This window comes from Lissotriton helveticus, chromosome 2_2 (assembly GCF_964261635.1).
Source record: "Lissotriton helveticus chromosome 2_2, aLisHel1.1, whole genome shotgun sequence".
Taxonomy (NCBI): domain Eukaryota; kingdom Metazoa; phylum Chordata; class Amphibia; order Caudata; family Salamandridae; genus Lissotriton; species Lissotriton helveticus.
In genome coordinates, this window is record NC_136060.1 from 400,999,971 (window position 1) to 401,026,465 (window position 26,495).

Sequence of the window (26,495 nt, forward strand, 5' to 3'; positions counted from 1 at the left end):
TGACGCTGTTTCCCCATAATTGAGAAAGCGGTCAAGTTCCTTCTTTCAGGTGCAGTGTTTTGACAGAAGAAACCGTTAGAAATATCTAAGGTGGTTTTATATTTTTTACGCAAGATGTTATTCATCAGTGCTGCACTGTGTGCATTTTGTACTGCAAAAGATTTGCAACAAGAGTTTAAATGTCTGTAGTCCAAAACTAGACGGTAGGTATTGTCTGGTTTAGAGACAGGAAACAAACGATTGTTCATGGACGAGGTGCATGCTTCAATCACCCCTTGGTATTCTAGTTGATCGAAGATCTCCTTGACCTTGTCTTTAGCTTCTTGCTTAACAGGATACTGCCTCTGTGCAGTTGGTTGATTTTTTAACTGGATTTTATGGTGAGGAGACTCCTCATCCCATCCTTTTTATATAATGCTGGAGCCTGGGCTACTGCCCATTTTCTGGTATAGGTGTATTTTAAGTGAATTGGAATATGATTAGAGAAGGCTGGCATAATGATGTCTTCGCCATGTGGGCACTCCCTGACAAATTTTGGTGGCCAGTCTTATTCAGCTAGAAGAATGTCATAACCCTTAGAGAGCTTCTCCCAAAAGAGTGCTCTTATTTTCCTAGTTATGTCCCCCTCCATCTGGAGCGTTACTTCATATAACTTATGTGGTACATTAACCCTGGTATCGGCAGTTTCAACTTGAATGTACTCATTCAAGTCCACTGTTTCCAGATGATCCTTCAGGATCTTGCAAGCTTCTGCTGCGCTGTCCAGCATTGTGTGGGCCCACTCTCTGTTCTTGAGTTGTGTCCTCAAGATCCTCGGCATGTCTGATTTTTAGACCTGCTACCTGCTTCTTGGTGAATTGTGTTTTCTTATTTTTTGGAACGTGTTGATCGTCTTTGGACTTCACGCGTTCTTCCTTGTGTTCTGACCGTCCTCTTCTTTCTGATTTCTGTGAGGAAGTCTGAAAGGTACGAGAGGAACGTGTATCAGTATCTTGATATCTATCAGGTTTTCTCAAATTATCCCTGTTCCTGAGGTTATACCTCTTTTCAGAGGGCTCCTTTTGGGGAGACCTACCTCTGGATCGAGAACGCTTCTCTTTAGGAAGTGTCTGTCTAGTATTTTCCCACTTCTTTTTAGGAGTAGTGAAGGTGTTTTTAATAAAGACCTTTTCAGGACTTTCTGTTAGTTGGGGCTTAACTGGTTTCCCACCCAAACTATCTCTACCTATTTCTTCATAGGATTTTTCTATTATTCTGGCCAATTCATATGGTTGCTCAGTTAGATCAAGTTCTTTTAATTTTTGGTGGATCGCCACGGATACTGCTTCACCTTTAATATTAGCTAATATTATAGCTGAGACCTGTTTGAAATCTCATACCCAGATTTAAAGCAGGCTCTGCCCCGTATTCATTTTGAATCTGTTTCAGGACGTCTGGTATAACCGCCATGGACGGAACACCATGCGTTTTTGTGTAAAGTGCAGCAAAGACTGTACCTCAAGTGTCGCAGTCCTCCAAATGTGGTGCGATCTCCGCTGGTAAACAGATTGTTAAAATTCTGTGTTTCTCATGAGGTGTACTGTCAGGAAATACTGCCTCGATTTGAGTAATTTTTTCAGCTCTCCAGAATGGAATTTGTTCCCTTTTTGCTGGTAATTTACCAATGACTGATTCTATAGTCTGTGGTGTAATTTTATTTGTGTTCTCCTGGTGAGGGGTTTGTTGTGGAATCCTTATAGGAGGTTGGACTGTTAGAGTCCGCATGACATATTGAACCAATTGTCTGTGTATTTTTATTAGTTGTTTTAGTTGAACTAAGAGTTCTGGACCTAACATTTCTCCAATGTTAGTATGTGGTGTATAGCTGGCTAGTACCAGCCATGTTGCACCTGGTCTACCTAGTGGACTGATCCTGATAATGTGATTTTGATGTTGTAGGGCGCCTTTAAACCAGAGCTGATGATCTTGGTAAGTTAGTGGAATTTCAATGTCCTCGAAAGGAACGTATTCCGTTGGATTATCCTCTACTTTGTAGAAGTCAAACACATACAATACTGCATTTGCTTCAGGGAAGATTATCCATGAATAGAATACTCTGTCTGCCTATATTCATGTGCCTCTATGACAAAAATTACCCTACCACCTCTTGATGATAGGCCATTTTGTTGAGCTTTATACCGATGGCTTTCCTTAAGGTTTCCGGGATGATTATAGCATCCGCGTCGGTTTCTTGGAAACCTGTAATGTTTAAACCCGGTCGAGCTGCAGCTCTACCGGTTGCGTTATTGCCACCGTTCTCGGTGTCGCTATCCGACATTTTGTTGACTGAAAGTTTGCAGAGCAAGTTTCAAGGAAACAAAGATAAGATGCACAATATTTTGGAACACTGTATCCTTCAACGTTGAACAAACCAAAAACTAATACATAGGATTTTTCGTTCCTACTCAGTTATGGCCGATATTTCATCCTTTTTACCCACTCCAGACGTCTATTGGAGTATTTTACGGGAAAAAGGGGTCTCTGAGAAAAGCATGACTGAGTTACTCTAGTATCTAGAGTTAAATTAGTGCCTTACCAAATGTTGGGCGCCATGTAGTGTAGTTCCTATATTCCCAATAGGCTCTGCGCATTGGAATAATATAGCCTATAGATTTGACATAGGACTTAGGTCTACTAGGTCTCTATCGAAAAGATTAGACTTAATTGTGAGTGCCAGCTAGCTCTGAGGTCACTAGAAACTTTCTCGAATAAACAAGAAGGGATTAGTTTCTGACAACCGCATAAACATGACAACTTTGTTTCCCCAAGAATAAAACTGATCTTCAGAGTCGTGCAAACAATAGATAGATATTTTACTCAGTCAATCGTGCATGCTTCGTTTCATCAGAGGGGCAGAGAAATAGAGAGAAAGGCGTTTTCAATAAAAGTGTTTATTGAACAGTCTTCTTTCTCATGCAGAAGAAATTAATCCTAATACTGGCTGTAAAGTATAATGCGTACAGCAGGAAGAGTATAATAAAATAATACTGTAAAAGCATGGTATGGTTTCTAAGCCATAAAATACATACATAAATAACAAAGACTAAAAGTACTCAACTAGTGCTTCTAAAATATGCCTTCCCGATGTACCTAACCTAAGTCTAGTACGAGAGAAGTAAGCATGGGTTTAGTTTCTTTGCCAAGAATGTATCCAAGATCTCTCTTAGGGTCTAATCAGCTCCGTACCTTGGTTTAGAATGAAGGAGGTCTTGATTCTCTGTCTCGGGATTCGATTTCCCAACACCCCGCAAGGGGAGCTTGGAAACACTGGAGCTGGATTCTCAGCGAGAGAAAGTACAGCTTCTCTGTCAGTGCGTCAGCTGGAGGGTCGGCTTCCTTCGGCACTTGCTATAGCGAGCTGCGCCGGGCAAGTAGATAGTCGAACTGCTCCAAACCACCGTGTGTTTGCTAGGGCAAGTATGGGCATATTTATACCTTGAAGGTGCCTGGTTTGACATAAAGTCGGACATAATAACGCCACCAAAGAACTCCAAGGGAATGGTAGTTCTTTGAAAACGCCATGATTTCTAGGACAAATCAATATTCAAGAAAGGGGAGGTTCCTGACTGCTGAATCCGAGTTTTCCAAGAAATCGTTGTGGCTTTTTGGAACTAGTGGAAGTAGCCATGCCTGTATTAGGACTGCATGGGCTATGTCTAAATATGGGTATGATTTCTATGCCTATATAAGGGTAATGTGAATTATACCTATATAAGGGCATGAATCGGGAAAATTACACTAGGGTCCTAAAACGCTATACAACAGAATTAACATAATTGTGGTACTACTGATAGATGACTGTAGTTAGTCTAGATGCCATTTTGCTAAACTGGCTATGAAATGATGGTGGTTTTAATTTGTATGTGAGGTATAATCTTAAATGATATACTATAATTGCAAAAACATGCATTTAATGAATGATGTGTTCCACATGATAGAGAATACATGGACACTAAATGAGCATGTTTTAAATGCAATTTTTTGTATCCACTTCATTTTGGGTGCTGGTTGGATGCTCTCTAGAGCGGGGCCTCATTGACTGGAGCTGGTGCTAGGTGAGGTGAGGTCTAGTCCTTGTGTTTTACGGGTGAGCATCAGAGTTTTGTAAATACCGAGGATCAGAATAATTACTACAAGGGTATAGTAAATCCCATCAGTATGTTTATTTAATATTGATTTTCACGAACTAGTATTGCAGAAGCAAAGATTTTTTGTGGCGAGGTCCTGAAGAAAGCCGGGGAGAGTTATCCCATTGGCTGAAAAATGTCGACCAGATATAAGCAGTGAATAGATTGAACTGCAGTCTTTCTCCTGCACTTTTCTTTACAGAGGAATGCGAATGAGATCATTGAAAAGAAAAACCGTTTTCTTCTCCTGCTAACCCTATTTTAATTACACATTTTTCTATATTTTGCACTGCACTTTCCCAATTGGAACTCTTCCGAAGGGCCTAGATACAACCTTTATAACCTTCCTCCATGTTCTCTTTATTCCTCTGGTAAGAACTCAACAAGAGGATACAACTCATCCAGTATTCTTCTATGTTTGGCGAGGAAAGAGGTAGAGTTGTTTGGAACCCCAAATGATGACACTGGTCACTTTGGTGAAATGATGGGATACCAACAATCCTGAATGGGTTCTTTCCTCTTTTTACGAATCTTACAAATTCCTATATTTGTGTTTTGATCTTCTTTGGTTACACTCAGTCTGATAGCACTATTTTAGTATTCTAGAATCCAGAGTAGCAGCTTTTTCTATAGACCACAGATTATTTCTATTGTTTTATGACTAATGGAATAGGGAGACTTAATCCGTTGGAGTCTCAAATAATTCCCTAAAACGTCTTACAGAGTGTTTTTGTTGTAATCCCTTTACAACCTCCACCATCATACACGCCAACATGTTAGCATTAGGATGACAGGGTACTAGTAGACCTACAGTACTGTTTTCTGGGCTCATGATACTTAGTGAGACAACCCTCTCTGGCCCTTTTGAAGTGCCCCCACTCCAAGATTTTGCCTCATTATTCTACCCAGGATAGAGTGCTCATTAGAGAGAGGTCTGAGATCCCGGCCGTTACCACCTGTGTGGGCACACAATGAAAAGTCATACACCTATGTGGTATGTCATCTGGTATGGCCCGCGGTGCAAGACCAAATGGAATAGGATCACCAGCATAATCACATTACTTGTGCCATATATGGACATTAGGCAACTGGTTTATGGAATATACTAGTGGACAACCTTAAGATAGACACAACACAGAATAGTATTTTTAGGCTGACTGTGTACGATCTGATTATATATATGAGGACATTGTGTTTTGTGTTGTGCATTTGTTATAATCATTGAAATCAATTCAAGAAATGAATTAAAGAATTGATCTACAGTTATAGTCCAGAACGAAGTGTGTGAATTAATCGATAATAGAATCTGTGTTGTTAAAGAATGTATAAAGTCCAATAATATTTCCGATACTATTGTAGACATTTAATAGTCTTGTAATTTGGGGGGGATAGAAGCTGGGATTCATTTGGCTTCCATTTCCAATGTATACTAAATTACTGGGGAATAAATCACAAGTCATGTATGTAACCAGGGTCTGGGGTTCTTGTGGACTTAAAAAACCCTCATTCTTTTAACCTTCCGCATGGTATAACTTGGTTCTCCACCTGTTAGATTACGTGAAAAGCATCATCATCGGGTCTGTTTTTTTTATGGTTTTCTCCGCCTGGGGAGAACCCCCTTTGAGAAGGAACAACGGTGGGTCCATCGCTTCAAGACCTATGGTGAGGGGCTGAACAATAACAATAACATACAATGACACTCACTTTAATACTGATGATCCACCATGATCTGTCAAAACAACCACTTAAGTGCCACAAGCTTATTAATGTCAGAATATTTCCATCAAAATACCAATACACCATATGAATACATCAATACGTATGCACAAAAAACAGAATCATCTACCAAGATTCCAACCCCGTGCACATGATCACATAGTCTGTCTACTATGTCAACCTAATCAGTTATCAATTGCTATCTACAAATAGCATCCTGTACCAACCCACGTCACCGGGACATGGCAGACCGAGCCAGCACAAGTTGCCGACAGGATCTCACAAAGGTACTCCTTCCCTCTAGACAGAAACACTTGTTCTGTTCCCTGCGCATCACATTGTTAACCCCTTGGCCGCGGCGGTAATTCCACCGTGGTGCTGGGGGGGGAGGTGGGCCCGCGCAGCGCCGACAGCTGGTGACGGAACCACTCCGTCACCAGCCACGGGTGGGCTGTGCTAATGACGGAGTGGTTGCGTCACAGCCCCGCTGGCATAATAGAACGCGCTGCGCAGGCGCGGCGGCCGGGCCGTGACGGAACCACTCCGTCATTAGCACAGCCCACCCGTAGCTGGTGACAAAGTGGTTCCATCACCAGCATAGAAGGGGTTAAAACCCCATCTTCCTTACTTTGTACCAACAGAGAGAGTCCAACCGCCCGTCTGTTTTCCCTCACCAACTGAGATACGCCATATAGCCGACAAACGTGTGAAAAACTAATATGCAATGATTATGGCACCGAGGCCAACGTGCGCTCAGGGTTTTCATAACCTTTTTGTAACAAATCAATATACTAACTCAAGAACCACTTTTAATCCTCCAAAAACTGAGCAATGCAAAATAACCTAGAACGCGCGTAAAAACACTGTGCCTTCACTACGGCACCACTTATTACATACGCACACAAGTTATATTTATAGCTCCTCGCTTTTTGACAAAAGCACCGGTCTCACTCTTAGTTTCTCCTACTAGCACACAGAGACCATTTAGTTAAGAAAAAAGAACTTATAGCATCATGAATTTAGGGCTCCCGGTTTTCCGTTTTTACGGATATTTACATATAAATACAGACGGAAATCTATATTTCCTTTGTCTGTATTTATATGTAGAAACGGAAAAATACTAAAAAATGTTGCCACACTGCCGTGCTCGAATCCAGCTAAGCCCCCTTCCTGCTTCTGGAAATTCCTTCCCGGGCGCGCACACAGCCGCACCCTAGTACTTCACAGGTCTTTTGAAAGACCATTTACTTGTTAATTAGGCTTTATTGTTGTTTCACCCCATGCCGTGGCCTCCCCCAACGCCCCTGACTCCTCCTGTGCCAGGCTCCATACAGTGCACATTTTAAGCCCTTCAATTCACAGTGCTGCAGCCAGAGAAAAAAAGATGCGTGTTCTCATCTGTCACTACTTTATATTGTCTGTCGGTCCTGGCAGTGTGAAAACAAGATTGTTTCAAACGCATGCCATTCGCCCCCTCTGGCTAGCAAGAGGTGGCCTCTTGTAGCCTGCACGTCTAAAGTTATGTATTGTGCTATTCGAAGAGCCTTATGCTCTGATCCATAATTTTATCGGCCTGAGCAGCATGAACTGCAGGGATCAAAACGCCCGAGGTGCGGATTAGGGTGAGATTTCGACAGTAGTCATGGCTGAACCCACTGAGCTATTTGTCACCTGAATGTTACAACATCCCCCGCTCTCACACAGTCTGGGAAGGAAGGTTTTCACGAATAAAAAATTGGCAGCAGTCTCTGAACTGGTTTGGTGTTTGCAGACAGTATTCGAACCTGAATATTTCACTTGGCTCCAGGGCTAATTAATCTCCTAAATGTGAGTAAAGATGTCATGGAAGGAAGCAGCTCGTTTTGACTGTGTGGAGGTCCAAATTAGATTTTTGATTTAATTGTTCAGAGAAAACGACTTCCTCGGTGCCCTGCTCGGCGAGTGAGTGCACACGCAGACCTGGCACACGTTGGCAGAGGCGGGCATGCATCCACCAGAGATCTTCTGCCTTTTACTGCCAAGTGGGGATTCTTGTTTCCAGGGCGGTGCCCTGTAAATAATATTAATTTACGCACCTACCAAGGACAGAACTTTGGACCTAAGGGAAACCGAACAATCACAGACTGCATCGGCCTTCATTTCTAGCCAACAGCTCCAAGGTCACGCGGGGTGCATTTGTACGGAGCCGGGCATCTGTGGCAGCACTGGAAATAGAAATGTCGGCTTGTGTTGATTTAGAAACATAGAACAGTACAGAGGACATTCACCTCACCAACAAGGCTGAACGTCATACCCTGCACCAGAGACCCCCTTACTGGCCAAACTACACCCAGCAGCAGCCTACCAACCCTGCACGCCAATGAAGCAGATGTGAATCGGAGCGCTTTCAGGCCTCATCAGTGGTATGAAGCGCTATATACATTCTGCAATACATTGCACAACCATAAGCTGTAGAATAAACCAGCCCCCGCTCAGAGGTGCACAGTGTGGTACCCTGAAAAGGGCCAGTCTGCGATGTCGCCTGAAGGGGGCGCTGAATGTGGCTGCAGCTGCCACTAATTTCACCTCGTGTTATTCCCACATGCTTAGTTGTTCTGGCACAAAAAATTACTTTGCTTTCCACTGGTGACGTGGATGGCTGTGAGAATCATATCTGGGCCTTTGTAAAATGTTAGAATGAGAACAGAAGGCTGGTATTTTTCTCGGGGTGGGAGAGATGCAGAAGTGATGGGGTTCTGGTAGTTTCAATACCAAGCTGGCCCATGCTATAAAATGTGCTTTTTAGGCTAGCGCGTGGTCATGAATGATCAGGTCATCTTCTGAGCAGCAGCAGTGTCTGCCTGCCCTCAGTTACTGAAAAATCGAGTCAGCAGTGTATCTCTGGTTGATGCCCTTCCATTTCAGGTGCTTTGTAGCAGTTTTAAGCTCTTCTTAGAGTTTCTCGTTGCTCAAATGGGTGTAATTTCTGATATTTATATGTTCCTCAAATCTTCATTGCTTGATTTTTCTTGTGAGAATTTGTCACTCATAGTCGTTGAAATGTCACTCATAATTACACTGAAATTATGAAAATGTCACATATAGCAATGTGAAACCTTGGCAGCTATGAGCAGAGAAGGAGCCGATGTATCAAAAGGACGTGGTGTGTAGCTTGGGATATATCTGTCTGTCTATCTACACACAAACACACCACCACCAATATATGTACTTACTTTCTGTGTGAAAACCATAGACATTTGAAGGCAGATTTCTAGCTGGCTTTAGATGGAAATACAGAAGCACTGGCACATGTTTGCTCTTGATAAGTGCTTGTACTCTAACCTAAAGTGTTTTATAGCAGAACTGAGAAGCACAGTTACTCTCCTATTCAAATTACTCAGTACCGGACCATTCAAAGCACTGCTAAAGCCACGACAAATCGCCAGTTTAAGTGAGCGCATGTGTGCATTGTCAATTTAAATAAATGTGGAAAAATACTAGCTGTAGCATCGTCTTTTATTGTGGCAAAAATAAATGTGGATAAATACAGAAAAAATGGCCAAAAAATAAATATGGATAAATACAGACGGAAATGGCAAAAAAATAAATACCATAAAACCGGGAGCCCTAATCATGATTCACCAAACAGCGATCACAATAGATCAAAAGATGTTGCATTGTTTATGTGGTCATTTTCTTTCTTCATATATAGACTCATGTAATATATAACCTTTAAATGAGTGAACAGACTCAAACAAGAAGCAGGGTAAGTGCACCACTTACTCCTATGCGTTAACACACAGTAAGGTGTCAATACATGGTCCTGAAGTAAGTCCGCCGACCCGAATGGGCACCAAGGGCTGAAACATGTCGACCAGCTACGACCATCACTAGGTGCCATAGAACATTAACTCTTCTAATACAGCACCACCTCCACCCTTTTTTAACCTTACCCCATTCTCAAGACATTAAAATCCTTATTGATAGATGGAGGTAATTTTAACCGCACTCGAATCACACCCTCATTTTCTCTAATCACAACTGTTAGAAACCAGAGGGTCCTCCTCCAGGTGGAGGGAAGCATAAAAAAAGACCCAATGATGATGCTTTTTATGTAACCCAACAGGCAGAGTAGCACGATATACTGCACCGAAGGTTACATTCGTGAATGAGGGTTTTTTAAGTCCACAAGAACACCCGACCCTGGTTACATACAGGACTTGTCATTTATTCCCCAGTGATTTAGGAGACATTAAATAATAGACATGTATCCCTCAAGAGTTAGACTTGTTGGTTTCCTTTTTAAAAGCAGTTATGTAGCATACAATGCAGTGATGAGTTTAGACACAGGACTTGTTTGGCAATTGTTGTGTACCAGAGTAAGTTTGAATGGTTTAATATTTCTGGGTGGTAGACCTTGTTCTGGTGGACTGTATTTCCTGGTGGCTGGGATGGGAAAGTTATCTTCACCTAAGAAAAGGACCGGATTGTGAGCTGCATTTGGTCCATAATTATAAATGTGTTTGTTAAGGTCAATACTATTCAAAAAGGACTTTCTTTTGGACCAACGTTCTCAGTTGCACCATAGCTTAAGTTTCACCACAGGTATTGTTATTTGAAGTGTGGCAGATAGGATGTGTACTTTGGGGTGAGCAGAATTTGAGTGTGGATATCGAATATGAGAGTTGTGAGACTGCCTGTTCTACAATTTTGTTGCACAGAAGGGTCAGGGAGGAAGGAAGATCAGGAAGGGGAAACTGGAATGGTGCTGATGGAGGAGGTACGGGGTATATATATCAAGATTAAGGGTGATGTTTCGGAGTCTAGTTTCAGGAACTGGTGGTGGGAAACCCAAAGCTGGAGTAGCAAGGTTCTATATGGAGCTCCAAGTGGTGGTTCATAGAGCCGGAACAATGGGGTATGTGGTGTGTAGGAGAGAAGAAGGATAGAGGTGAAGGGGATCATTGATTTAGGTAAAGTTAGACCCAGCACATGTAGGAAGAAGAAGCTGACATGCAGGAGTAGAGCAGGTAGTAGTGTTACATTTAGGTGGGAGAGGGATGGAGTGTGGCAGATGCTTAAAATGGAGGTAGGTTGAGAATAGTTGGGCAATATGTAAGGAAATAGGAGATGTGAGGTTATCTACAGTAAGCATTTTAGGAAAAGTGATAGAGGGAGTAGTATGTACAAAGGGCAAGAGGTAGACAAGAGTGTTATATCGAAGTCTTTAGGGGATATAGCAGAAGGGATGCTACAGTTGGGACAAACAGACTGACAGTGGGACAGGTGTGTATAAAATGTGAATTGGTAAAGTGTCTGTTCAGGGGAGTCACAGCAGGAGTTGAGGGTTGGCTAATTTTAATGGGGCAGTGGGGGAGAGCATTTGTACATACATAGAGGAGGTTGTGAGTAAGCTGTGAAATTATTAGGCCTGGGCGGTGAACTCACAGAGTGCAGAAAACTCAGCTTCGCGGGGTGCAGAAGACTCCGCTTGACATAGTGCAGCGGAGTTTTTCCCCACTGGCGCCCGCAAACAGTAAGTTTGTGAGTTTGAGCTGCTGTTCAGGTAGCACTGCACTCTGCCACTTGGTGAACTTCTCTGAGTTTTTTTGTCACTTTGCGGAGTTCCGTGTAGCGAAACTCCGCAAACTATGCCCAGGCCTGGAGTTTATCTGGATTAGTGAGAGAATTGTCGGGGTAGTTAGGTTGTGATGAGGACCAATGTAGGGTTTGAGAGCATTGAAGTGTCATTAGGATTAACAATGGGTCTACCCCAAGCACACTATAGAGTAATGTTTTAATCCAATATAAATGAGAAAGTCCTTGTGTATTAGTTCAAAGTTTCAATTCTTTATTCAGGTATCTAATGTCCGAAATTCAGTCATTCTAAGACACAACTTGATGCATTGGTACAATCAAATAAAACAGCCAACACGTGTTTTGTTGTGTGTCGTAACACACATATGACTTCTTCAGGGCAAAGTCTCAAAATCCATTAGCAATCTGTTGAACATCACGTGCTCATTACAATATTCTATCTGGATAAAATGCCTTAATTAATGAAGAGTATGAAATCCTTGTAACTTGCTCAATTATTCCACGCAAGTAAGGTACGTGTACGATGTTCCTGATACAATATTCAATGTATCTAGGCTTCCACTTACTTAAGATGTGCAAGCTATAGTACTGAGTATATACCAGATGGCGCACAAACACAAGTGTAGTAATAAAAGTTAAGATTTATGTAGGTGTAGAAAAGATCACGAGTTAATGACCTGTACCCCGTACTGGAAATCCCTCCGGTTGGCGCGCAACATTGGATACCTGAATAAAGAATTTAACTTGGACTAATACAGAAGGATTCTCTCATTTATATTGGATTAAGACATTACTCTATAGTGTGCTCGGGGTAGACCCATTGTTTCTGCTGTATCCCCTCAGCTGTGGGGATTTATGAGTTTGAATTGATAGCCAACTCCTCTCCCTTTGGAGCACCAACCTTACTATTTTTGTACCTTTACACTGTCTGATACTATTGTTGAGCGCCCAGTCCCTGGGTTTTTTGCCTGGTTACTAATCAGTAATTCCTATCAGTAGGATTACAGATGAGAGAAATGAGAAGATCAACGACAGAGCACCTGGGGGCAGTATTAGGGTTGAGAGATGGGAAGGAACAAACTAACTGTGCCAGGTTTGCAGCATTGGTTTGAATCATGATTTTACCATTGCTAAAAACGGAGACCGACAGAGAGTCATTAAAGTGTGTTGAGGATGCGAACATAAGCTTTCTTCCATAGGGGATGTCCACTGAAGAGTTATCAAAGGTCCTTTGAAAAGAGTTTAGCCAATAGTCTGTGTTGTGAGTGAACAGTAGAAGGTAGGTTTTCAGGTATCCGTTTTGAGCACAGTGATATTGATCAGGTGTCAATGTTTACAGAAATGTCCTTAACATCTTATGCTTCAAATTTTGATGGCATGGATGGATAAAATAAGGGCTAGGTGATTTTAAAGGAGTCACAGTCTCATTTAGAGTGGTGTTTTGAGAAGAGGGAGTAGAAAGGGTTGGCCATCATGCAAACTTTGAATAAGGTGAGAGGTGTTATGAAGGAGGAGATCAGATAGGCATTAAGAGGCTGTGTACACAGTGCAAGAGGTGAGTAACTTAATGGTATCTTAGAAGCAACTAAATCCAGATGATTCCCTCTAGAGATATTTGGGCTTGTTGAGGTAAACAGGTTTCCAAAGACCAGTTAAAGAAGAGGGGAAGATGCCAGTTTTCAAAGATAGTCCCAGGATGTCAGGTGGGCCAGCAGATCTAGGATTCCCTAAAATAGTGGTTCATAAACCTTTTAACTTCTGCGGAGGCCCACTTAATCATTACTGTAATCAGAGGACCCCCCCCCACTGAATCATTACTAGAATGCAGGGACCCTCAATGAGTCATTACCGGAAGCTAGGGTACACAGCCCTAAGCATTTAGGAAAATTAGAACAGCAAAAAGATATACTAAAAATACAGAAACAAACACTGATCAAACAAATACACAAATGCTGAAATATTCCCAAACAAATATTTTAAACAATTAAAAAATTAAAGGGAACATTGGAGCATTTCTAAATTCTATGGATGTCAATCATTGTCCATAATATATTCTGTTTGATGCACTTTCACTACTCCCATGAATCAATCTGAGCATACTAACTTAACCTCTTCCATGCGTGGGATGATGGGCATGTGCATCGGATGGCCGAGGGCTGTCGGATCTGTGCATGCGTGGTTTGCCACACTGCGGCGAAGCGGCTATGTTATAGACTCCACTTCCAAATTCCTTCACATTTACAGAACGTTTTAAACTGTTTATTTTTACATTATTCTTTATTTTTATACACTTTATTAATCTGATATTATTATTTAATTTTCTAAGAAGTCAGGGACTCTCCGAGTAGCCTTTATGGACCCCAGCTATCCCCCACCACAGCTTAAAAAACGATGCCCTAGAATAAGCAGAGCAGCAGATGGTTCACATTTTGTAACAATAATTCAAGGTGCTTTGACAATGACGATGATTGTATATCTAGGTATCCTCAAACCTAGAAGTTGGATGTCAGAATACTTTCAGATCTAGAGACAGGGAATCCTAAATCCTTTTCTATTTGGCCAAGTTAATCAACTACTATTTCCTCTAAGGTGGAGGAGGAATGTTTTAAAGAAGTGGGCCTAATATGTTAGTCCTGCTTTGTTTCTAGCAGGGTGAGTCCAGCTTGTATCTTATGTAAGGGGGAAGAGAAATGGTAGAGGCCCTGTATTCTTGGAATTAAATTCATACTTTGATTAGCAGCACATTAAGCCCATCTTCAATTTCCTGCAAGTAGCATGGAAGAGGAGACAAGTGCCTCCAGATAGTGAGCCTTGTAAGTTCTATTTAATTTTCTATACCTGAATAGTGAGACTGTTCAGTCCTCCTTTAATGTTTAGAATTGTAACGTAATGTGCCCACATTATGTGGAACAGTGGAAAAGTGTAAAACTTGATCAAGGAAAGAAAAGAAAGGTTTGGATTGTATAAAAATGTATAACCTTTGCTATGTGGAAAGATTCTGTTATTACATGATTGGCCATGTACTCGTTTATGGAATATGCCTCACTTACATTACTGAATAATATCTGTTTTGTGCAAATATTGTCTGCTATGTATGCAATTCTACAGCCGACTCAAGAATGTATGCGCATGTAGATGCTTTAAGTATGTTTTTATATCAATTTGGGCTGTATTGTTTCTCTCATGATTGATCTATCTTGCATAAATAAGACATTATGACATATATGGTCACAATGCAATGTTTGATAAATAGGTTAACTGGTTTATAGAGCATCATGAGGACTGAATGGATTCGATAATATGTGTGAGGGATGTTATTTCAGGGTTAACATGAGTGGAAAGGTATTTTGTATATGTAATTTTACTTATGCACACTTGCAGTAGATTTGATGTTTTTTAACCAACATTTTTTGCACTTGAAAACTAGGGGGATACCTTTGAGTTGTGAGATCAGAATTAGAAACGTCCATATAATTAGTCAATTTATTTGCAGCCGCGGCCCGTGCAGGAAAGAGTGGTGAGAAGGGGGGGCGATGTGGGAGGGGAGTCAACAGACGATGACAAAGGAAAATAACATTTAAAAAAGAAAACCACTTACCTTGCGCTTGCCTGATTGCCGACTCTGCAATGTGGCGAGCGCAAGGTAAGTGGTTTTCTGTTTTTTTAATTTTATTTTACCACGTCGTCTTCTGTCGACTCCCCCCCCACCACAACCCCGTCCCCACCACACTTGCCTGCATGGGTCATCTCTCTTTATTTGATTTATTTGCATTTGTTTAATATATATTTGTATATTTTTATTATTATATTTTGCTCTGTCCGGAACATTGATGTGTTTTTTATATATTGTTAGGAGTATATTTTCTTTTTCTATTGCCCATGCTATCTCTATTGTCCATGTTACATGGGAAGCCAATATTGCACCAGTTTTCAATAGCAGTCTTGTGAAAAACAGTGTGTTGAACAGTTGAAATGCTTGTTAAATGTTTCCTGTGACCGGGAACTATTCATGACAGTTTAAGTGCTTTCTTTCTGTGGTAAGGAGCTATTTTAGCTCTGGTGGGAAAACATTCATGTAATTAACAAAATATACTAATAACAAAAATATTACAAATTACTACATTAACTCATTTAGTGCAGAAGATGTAATGCTCACATCTTCTGCACTGCCTCCCTAGTGTGTAGGACATGAACATCACAATCTCCAACTCAAAGGAGGACATCTCTTGAATTAAAATGATTTTTTTTATAGCCCCTAACTCGGGCTATGAGACAAGAGCTTACCTCATATCCTAAGGGTTTTTTGTTTGTTCTGACACACAGCACTCCAGATATCATAGTTTGTGAAGCTGAAAGAAGCCAGCGCAGCTGTTTCTAGTGTCATCAGAATTCGACAGCATAACTCAACCCCTGAGAACCAATTGCAATGGAAGATATACCACTGGAAAGGAGAGAATCTCTCCTTTCCAAAGATAATTCTTCCTGATGGAAAACTTCTTGGGAATTGCTGCAGGAGGGAGATTCCCAAGTAGAGATCCACACGTAGACACCATGTTTTTAAACGGTGGGAGAGTTGCCTCCCTGCATGGGAAATTGCTGCCCCCACCAATCAAGGTCCCAATCAGTCTTTCTTCCACCAGGGGGTGGGAAATTAGGAGGTTTTTCTCTAATCTGCTCATACCATGGATGTTTTATCTAATGGAAAGAACAAGGTGAGGACCAGCACATGCTAACATAAGGTAATATCACGACCCCTGAAGGACAAAGAGTCTTTTTACCTTTTAGGGTGCAGACTTTGGGAATACCCTCAATCTGCATTCCCCAGGGAGGGAGAAAGCACTAGACACCAGAATATATATATTGGCATTGGACTAAACTCCCTGCCTCTAAAGCCCTAACAGCGTTCATGCCTGTAGATGTATCCCCAATCTGCCTTCCAGGGGAGTGGGGATGGAGGTAGAAAGCCCATTAGATACTAGTAATAGATGAGAAATCAAAAACTGAATGGGTAAGGCCAGCCCATCCTCACATCAGGCTGCCCCCCACCACATCCCTGAAGCTCAACTGTCTAACCTCCTTCCCCCTGGCCTCCTCCAATTGGGGTAAAAAATACATTAGACACCAGAATCAAATCTTTAAAAAAGAATTGGCTGAGGGTAAGTCCGTTATGGCACTCGGCTGTATAATTCACCACCAAAGCTCCAACAGTCTCTATAGATTTACCCCTAATTTGCTAACTCAGGGGGAGAAGGGGGGGGGGGGGGGGGTAGGAATGACACTATACATCATGGGAAAACTTTTTTTTTTAAATGAGATAGGGGCCGAGGTCTCTTGGCTATGGAATAGGGGTAATCCACAACAGTCTTTTTGGACTCATGGGGCAGATTTTGGTAGTTACCCCCATATGTGCCCTCCTCCTGGGGGATTGGGAGACCTAGAGAAAACTACACACTAAGGGTGATTTAGAAGAAAAGAAATTCAGGCCGCACCACACACTCCTAATTCCCACAGTCTCTCTGACCCTGGGGGAAATTGGGGGCTCCTTGGGGCAGTGGCCAGAAAGCACACTAGATACCATGGACCATATTATACAAAATGCCCTGGAGGCACACATGACATTTGCACACACTCCTTGTGTAACACCCAAGAACTTAGTACTGTAGAGGACGCTGCAGAAGTTTTGTGGCTCCTTTTACAATATGAACAGCACCATTGCAAAGCGCGATTACCAGGAGGCATTGCCTCATTTGCACGGGGCTGTAACTCCATGTAAATGTGGCACACTTTGTGCCCTTGCATACATTACAGATGCAAAGACAGCAAAACTATTTCTTGGAAGGCAAACTGACTGTGCTCACACAGAGCTGAATTCGCAACCAGTGCACAATCTGAAGGTGCTACTTTGAAGGGGAACAAGGGGATCCCAAGGATTTCAGACATCACTCTAACGGAAGACTGGAGCTGCAGTTTAACCCTGAAGCTATGTGTTACATTAATGCTCTTTCTTCACAACTGGCTTGACCTGTCAGGACAGTGCATTATCTCTCTGCACCTTGCACACTTGTCAGGAATGAGCCGCTTCCTCAAAGGAGAACGGGGAACTGGACTGAGATAATCCACCAATCCCCCAGTAACAGCCTTTCCAGAGGGGGTACTGTTGTAGAGGCACTTTGCCCGGTCCATGACAAGCCGTTTATATCCAGGGAAAGGCTAACTCTTAAAAGGCCGTGGTATAAACTTACGCTGGAGGAGTTCTACGGTATATTAGAGCGGAAACCTCTAAACAATCTCACCAATGTGGAACAAGGCTACCAACAGTTTTGCCTGTGGATAACTGACGCCTTGGACTCTCTGATACCTTTACGATGGGCGAAAGGCCGAACAAAAGTACCTAGCCCCTGGTATAACGAGTCTTTGGCAGAATTGAAAAGATCCTGCCGTAAGACAGAGAGGGAATGGAGACGATCATATGACCCGGCCCAGAAAATCCGGTATTTCACTGAGTTAAAGTTTTATCACAGAGCTATATGCAGAGCTAGAGCTGCATTTTATGCCCAGGAATTTGCCACCAGTACCAACCGCTCAAAACTGATTTTTAAGGTACTGAAGGACCTAATGAAAAATAGATCCTCAGCAGAGGCGATTTGCACAGACTCACACTGTGATAAACTGGCCTCTTTTTTTGTGGAGAAAGTGGAAAAAATATATCACGGGTTCGACACACTCCACCAGGATCGAGAAGCCACTGTCTCTGATACATTGGATCATGAGCCTCTGGCTATCTTACCTGAATTGTCGGTTGAGGCTTTTGACAGACTCAGCCTCAAGGTCAAATCAGGTTCCCCGGCGGACCCGCTGAAGCCTGCCTTCATTAATACACTCTCCCCGCTGTGTCGTAATCCCATACTGGATCTCATTAATATGTCCCTGTCTTCTGGAACTGTACCCGCGGCCTGGAAGCAGGCAGTGGTTACCCCCATATTAAAAAAAGCAAATTCTGACCCCCGACTGCCAGAAAATTACCGACCTATCTCCCTGTTGCCGTGGATTGCCAAGGTAACAGAAGCGCATGTCAACTCGGTTCTGTCCGAGCATCTGGCTTGCAACCAGATCTTGGACCCCAGCCAGAATGGATTTAGGTCAGGACACAGTACCGAGACGGCACTACTTTACATCTTGGAACATCTTCGCCAGGTACTTGACATGGGTCATACCGCAGCGCTTATATTATTAGATTTAAGCGCTGCTTTCGATACTGTGTCCCACCAAATACTTATCCAGCGCTTACAGGAGGCGGGAGTGACGGATGTCGCTCTCCAATGGTTCCGGTCCTTTCTGGCTGATCGTACTTTTAAAGTGGCTATACCACCTGGCCAATCCACTACTTACCCCCTGAAGACGGGGGTTCCTCAGGGATCTTCACTGAGCCCGACTATATTTAATCTCTATGTGAAACCGTTGGCTGGTGTCGTCAAACAGTGGGGCCTTACGATGGCCTCATATGCGGACGACACACAGCTAGCGGTGACACTTAGCGGAGACCCCGAGGTAGCAGCTTCGAGATTCCGTGCGGGTCTCTTGGCAGTAGCAAGCTGGCTTCGCACCAACTGCCTCCAGTTGAATGCCACCAAAACGGAGGTATTGGTTCTTGGGAAGCACGCTGAGCTATGGGGTAATCAGTGGTGGCCGTCAGAGCTTGGTGTCACACCTATTCCAGTGGCTGGAGTGAGAAATCTAGGAGTCTGGGTAGACTCTGCGCTTTCCTTCAAGGACCACACCATGAAGGTGGCTGCCACATGTTATGGAATACTGCGTGGTATTAGGCCAGTCTTGAAGTACTTTGATCCCCCTACCAGACAGCTCGTAGTTCAGGCCTCAATACTATCTAGGCTGGACTACGGTAGCTCACTGTTGTTAGGGGTGAATCAAGCGGAGGCCTCTAGGCTCCAAAGAGTACAAAATGCCGCGGCACGAGCCATTGTGGGCCTTCCCAGACACTGTTCGGTGTCGGGTACCATCATGGCCTTGCATTGGCTCCCGGTCAGACAGCGAATCAAGTTCAAGGCGCTGTGTCTGGCCTTCAAAATTTTGAAAACTTCTTCGCCACCGGCACTTGTTACTCTGCTTACACCCTATGTGCCATCGAGATCTTTAAGATCGGAGGGTCTCCATTTGGCTGTCTGCCCACGCTTCAGGTTGAGCAGGATGGGTGGCCGTTCTTTTAGGGTTCTAGCGGCTGGCCTATGGAACTCGCTACCAGTTCACATTCGTGCTCTTGAGGATATGTTCGCCTTCAGGCAGGCCATTAAAACTTTCCTCTTTCCAGTTTCTGGCTAATCTTTTTAGTGTGTTATGTTATAGCATCTGTCAAAGCGCCAGGACGCCCCTTTGCTGGGGCAGCTGTGCGCTCTAGAAATTTTAATAACATAACATAACATAACCTCCATCATAAGTCTTCAAAGGGGAAAGAGGTGTTGGAGTGCAGTGAGGTTGAGAGAGACTATTGCTGGGAAATGCCACAGGAAACACCTTTGTCATGTACTCAGCAGATCCTGCTATAGAAGATAGTTTCAAAGTCAGGACGCCAAGACTCTGTAACAACAGATAGCACAAAGTTGATTAATACATATTAACAACAAATATTGAAGTCTGAGTTGAGAAAAAAATGCTGCATAGACTCATCTCGTATTTCAGATGAACTAATGTAATAAGCCTTCATGGAACCCAGTAGCCCCTAATTGGTGGTAATTAGATAGGCCAGCTGCCCAATGTAGCATGTACCACACAATATATTTTCCATTTACTAGGAAAAGCGAGGTGCAGAATAGAGGCGGCTATCACCTGTGTGATTGGAAAAGGACCTACGACTCTGGGTGAAAACCTGGGATGTTTAACTGCAAATGATAACTTTGTCTCCCACCGTGTAATTGGGGGCTGGCTTCCTATGATAATCAATAGTCTTTTATAAGCTGTTTTCACCTGTAATAAATGTGAAATATCTGATCTATGGGTCTGATAAAGTATTTAGATCTGTAATAGAGAGTACTATAGTATAAGACAAAGAGTAAGGGCAAACCCCTGGACGAAATCCTTAGGTGCAAAAAAAGTGTGAATAACCCAACTATCTAAGCAGTTGTTATAAGTGAGTTCAGCAAGAGGTACCCATAATGTTCAATTCTCCAGATGTTCATAATAAAGCACTGTAGGTTATTTTCTCTGGATTGCTTGAGTCTCTCCATCTGAATGTCTGTCTGTGGGAGGCAACTGGTGGACATGTAATATACTGTGTTTGAAGCCTGTACTAATATATCCCAACATTTTGCTATAAACTGTGACCCCCTTTTCATAATGATAACCTCTGGTAATTCAAATAATCAAACTGTCTGAATAACCAATTGTTGAGCAAGCTCTGGGGGGATTGGTGACTTAGTAGAAGGAATAACATGGCCATGCTTAATAAAATAGTCCACTACTAGCAACACTTTAGAGAAACATTGAGAGAGGCAGATCAGCAATGAAGCCCGTGTAGATGTTGGTCAATGGGCGATAATGGTTATGTAAAATTGCCAAACTTCCACAGGCCTGCAATGTTCAGGTGGTTGTATGATGTTACAATGCATACTTTTACAACGCATGCCTTACAACACATTTTTCACAACGCAACATCCTTTACAACGCATTCCATTACAACGCATGCCATTACAGCGAATTGTCTAAAACTACCTTTACAACACATTCCATTACAACGCATACTACCTTACAACGCATACCATTACAACGCATACCATTACAACGCATGTATGGTAAGAATTGGATAGCATAGGGGTAAAAATTACTATTCTAACTCCAGGGGGTGCAACAGTAGGGTAAGTGTTGGTTAGTGTAGGGGTAAAAATTACTATTCTAACTCAAGGGGGTGCAACAGTAGGGTAAGAGTTGGATAGTGTAGGGGTAAGAATTACTATTCTAACTCCAGGGGGTGCATCAGTAGGGTACGTTTTGGATAGTGTAAGGGTACTATGCGTTGTAATGGTATGCGTTGTAATGGTATGCGTTGTAGCGTCATGCGATGTAATGGTTGCGTTGTAATGGCATGCGATGTAAGGGATGTTACAATGTAATGACTGCGTTGTAATGGTAGTGCGTTTGTAAAAGTTGCGTTGTAAAGGTTGTTTGCCGTTCAGGTTTAGTTTAGGCACAAATGGTAAAGTTCTTAACATACTGGAGTACATTGTTCAGCACTGTAGGCCACCAAAAATGATGCACCACCAAATACAACACCTTGAAGATTCCCAGTTGCCTTGCTGTTTTGGAATACTAAGTGCATACAATAATATATATATGCAATATCCTTTCAGGTACATAAGTCTATTTTCATGAGATAGGAAGTCTTGTTTCTTCAATCTCTGATTTGGGACCTCTAGCAACCATTACTTCTTATTAAACTTGTTTTGTACTTCCTTCATTTTCTTTTCTAAACTTAGCAGGGTTAGTTTTGAATACTGCTGCTTCGCTTCTTTGGGTGGCCTAAATAAATCTCAGTTGTCAGATTCATGATTCCACTGTAGAGATGTCAGGACTTGTTACACAACTTGTTCTCCAAGTAGACTAGTTATTAATCACTGTTGAACATGTTATCCTTGGGCTAACTGCCCATACCTTTTTATGAGCTTCCCTCTGCTTTTTGCTGTATCTTTTTGTTGGCCTTAAGACTTGGAGCACTTTACCACTGCTAAGCAGTGATAAAAATCAATGTACTTCTCCCATAAACATGTTGATATTGATGAGTATCTGATTGGCATATTAAGTTTATCTGTAAGTCCCTTGTAAGGTGGTACACCATGTACCTATGACCAGTAATTTAAATGCTACAAGTGGGCCTATAGCACCGGTTGCACCACCCACACAAGTAGCCTTTCAAACCTGTCTCAGGCCTGTAATTGCAGGGCCTGAACGTGCAGTTCACTGCCACTTTGAATTCAAAACCTCTTGCCAAGCCGGAAATCCCCTTTTATTACAAATCTGTCACCAGTACGGTAGGCCTTAAGTGATCCTAAAGATATGGTACTGTATAACTAAAAGGCAGGGCCTGTGACAAAAAGCTAAATACATTTTTCACTGATGTCAGGCCTACTCCTTCTATAGGCTAGCATTGGGGATTCCTTAAAACACCTGTTAATTACTAATTGAAAAGGAATAGTTACTGTATGTTTATTGTAAAGTTGGATTTAACGTTACGATTTTAGAAATGCCACTTTTAGATAGAGGACATTTCTCTGCTCTGAATTTTGCTCTGTGTGCCTGCAGCCTGTCTCCAATACACATCGGGCCTGGCTGACAGATACACTTTGTGCATTCCCGCTAGACAGCCACAACACAGGAAGGGCTGAATGTGACAGGGGATTCATCTGCATACTGATAGCCTTCCTGGGCAGGAAGGGGGAGAGGTGGCTCACATTTACGTCTGAATAGTTTGTTTCCTGCCCTCACACACACAGGGCTGATTTACACCCTACCAGTAGACTGGAGCTAGGGCTGGGCTGAAAGGGATCCTTGTGAACTTCAGAGAGTTCCTTTGAAGCTATCCCCTATAACAACTGCAATTTTGGGTATAAGTGCTAGGGCTCTGGCCCTACCAAAGCAGTAATGAAGAAAAACCTTATTGTAGGGCTTGAAACTAGTTGACCAACCAGGCAAACGGCAGGTATTTCAACTAGGGGAGTAAAATAGAGTGTTTTTTGTACCACTATCTTCAGGGCCGGTCCTAGGCATGGGCGGTATGGGCAGCTGCCCAGGGCCTCACGCTCAGGGGGCCCCGCCGCCAGCCCCACAGAGTAGCCCGCAGAGCAGGGGGCCCGCTGGCCCGACATGAAATGCAAATGCGCCGGTAAAAGCGCTGCGTGCACTCGCGCTCGCGCAGGCAGTAAGGCAGTTAGTGTCACTAGTGCACCGTCACCGTGCACGCACCCACCCCACCACCTAGCTTAGTGATGGTGCCGTGCGCGGTGCGCGGGCGGTGGCAGGCGTTTAATTATGATTTCTGGGTCCCAGGGCCGTCAATCTGGTAGCGCATGAAAGCGCTACCAATGATGGCCCTGGACATCATTTTTTGGCCAGCCCCCAATCTGCAGTGACGCAGCACGCACGCCGCACGCGGTCCCTGGCCTACAGTCTCTACTCTCTTCAGCCAGGAGGAGGGTGGAGTCGGGAGTCGGTTCGGGCCGCGTGGGAGTCGGTTAGGGCCCGGCCGCATTGGCGTAACGTCTTAAGGTAAGATCACAGTCAGTCAGTTTACTATCTGGAAGTTGGAACTGTCACTGAACTACTACAAAGTGCCAAGGAAGGTTTACAGTTAGATCATCATTGACATCCAACTTAAAGCATGCATGTGCTTTTTATGTGGATATGTTCACTTGTATGTGTCCCAGTTATTGCTTGTGCAGCTGTGAGAGGTCCCCTATAGGCAGTGTTGGATATTATGTGGAATGTTCCGTATAATATCCTGTGTTGAATGCTGGCGAATTCAGCAGTAGTAGTGATGGAACTAGGAAATTACATTGCTTACTTGGTCCAACCGAACGTTGGCTATTAAATGCAAACAGTGAAATACTTGAGGTGCATTATCACGAAGGAGGGCATTTTGATAATGCATTACATAATGCATTCGTTTAATTTGTTTTACTGGTTTAGCAATTCATTGCATGCAGTTGAATATACTTGACTATTTCATTGTTCGAACTTCTTGTAAAAAAAGATCTGCTGATTTGTTATCGGCTAAATCCCAAGTTTCGTCTATGCGCCACATTGAGTAAAAGTGTTATTGGTTGAGTTCAGTGTTAGTTGAGTATGTATATGCCGCTATGCGCCACTTTCTTTAAAATACAAGCCTACGTCCTCCTAGTGCATTAAATTTACTCACGTAAACTGGTGGAATATATGTATAGTCTATGTTTGCCTCAGAGAGTCAGAGTGCCGGAGAGGACGGTGGATGGAGATCGCGAACTAAGGAGTCTGAACAGTATCACAGGTTCTAGCCCGGACCGTTAGTTTGAAATAGATTCTGTATTGTATTCCACTAGAGTCAATATAAATGAGGAGAATTGCGAGCATAATTTCAGTTTCGCAGGGAAGCAAGATTTCTGTCCTAGACTTGACTGTGCATAATGATAAATGTCAGGTAGGGTTTTGTGGGTCTTCTTTGCGCTGTGTGTGGGTATGTGGTGGACGGTGGTGGGCAGTTGTTGCATGAAGCATTGACTGATTGATCACATATCTCTTAGATTGGTAATTTGCCCATTGCCCGGTGGATGGAGTAGATCTCCGGTTTATGTTACTAGCTATGTGGCATGTTTCAATTGTACTGAATTTGTGGGTAGTCATCTGTCCAGTGTGGTCCTTGTGTTTGATGTTTATGTCTCCATAGTGGTTAATGCTTTATGTGTTTCCATGATGAGTGATAATTGGGGTAGGGAAGTGTGTATGTGAGTATACAATGTTCAGTTTAATGAGTTTAGTTGGTGTTTCACATTTACTGGTGCAGTAGAAGTGATGTGATAACGTGCTACTCATGGCTTTGCTCATGGTACTTATTCACTACTTGTCATGTGTCATTTCCTGGTCATTTTAGTAGACAACAAGAATTATGTTTGTTGTGGTAGAAGAGATTCCTTCGATTTTTTTTGGACTTAATTTCCATGCAGTAACAGTGCCCTTATGTTAGTGGATTCTGTGCAATATGTTTCATTATATATATTTGTTTTTAGTTCATTGGCACTAGCGGTCCCGTTGCTTCCAGTGTACGAACAGTCACCTTGCTTTTGCCGTAAGTTGTTGGACTGTCAACTTGGCATCCTTGTTACAAGACATGATGCAACCCTGATTGTTTATTGGGTACCGGTACCAGAATAGGCACTGCCATGTCTGTCTGTAAATTCTTGGTTGCAAGCAGTTCTCTCACATTTACTTTGAGTTGATGAACTCTACACTCTTTTTTACTGTGTAAATTTGAGTTCCAAGCTGACTCTAAATATGCTTCTCAAGTAGTAGAAGTCGTTGTCTAGATTTAGGTTCCTAGGCTTTGCTATCTCTATTATTTAAAAGCAGCTGTCTTGGCTTTGATTTCAGTTGATGGGTTCTGCACTTGATGTATTTATTGTACATGAAATGTCATTCCATGATGAATTTATTATGGCTTGCTGCAAGTGATGTGTCTGATGATATGCAGTGTCATTTCACGTTGGCGCTGAGTTAAAGGGCACCGCGGGAGAAGTCTCTTAGGGGAGCAGATGCCACCCCGCACAGGAGAGTGTGGGAGAAGCTATGAAGTCAGTTTACTATCTGGAAGTTGGAACTGTCACTGTCACTGAACTACTTGAAAGTGCCTCATGGATATTTGCTCACCTGTTTTACATCCCCTTTACTTTTTGTCCATGTTACTGATATTCACATTATTTGCTTCAGTGATGCCAGTGAAGTAGTGTGGCTCACTGGTTAGAGGCGGCAGACCCGAGAGCAGAGGACGGCCCGGGACCAGGGTTCGATTCCCGGCGCGGCAGGTTTCTGGACCAGGGTCAGCGGACTCGATAATTCTCTCGCCTCGGTGCCCACTCTGATCAGCATTCACACTGGGCAACTCTGGGCATTAGCTTGCCTCATCTTCACCAACGGCCCCACCAGACCGCCGGGGATGCCTGGTCTCACCCTGGAGATACCCATTAAGGGACCATCTCTCAGGGAAGCCAGGAAGGGTTTCGCAGCGGTCGAAGCGCCTTGGGACCCTACGGGTAAGTAGTGCGCTATATAAATGCCTATACATTTACATTTACATTTACATGCCAAATAACTAAGATCAAAAGTCCTGCGAAGTCACTTTCTGTGATGTCACTTCTTGCGACGCAATATGCAATTAGAGGGGCCTCACATCTTTCCTTTCGCCCGGGGCCTCAGAAGGCCTAGGACCGGCACTGACTATCTTGATATTTTTTAATGTTTTTTCATATAGTTTAACCCACTCTATCTCAAGGAACCACATAGGTG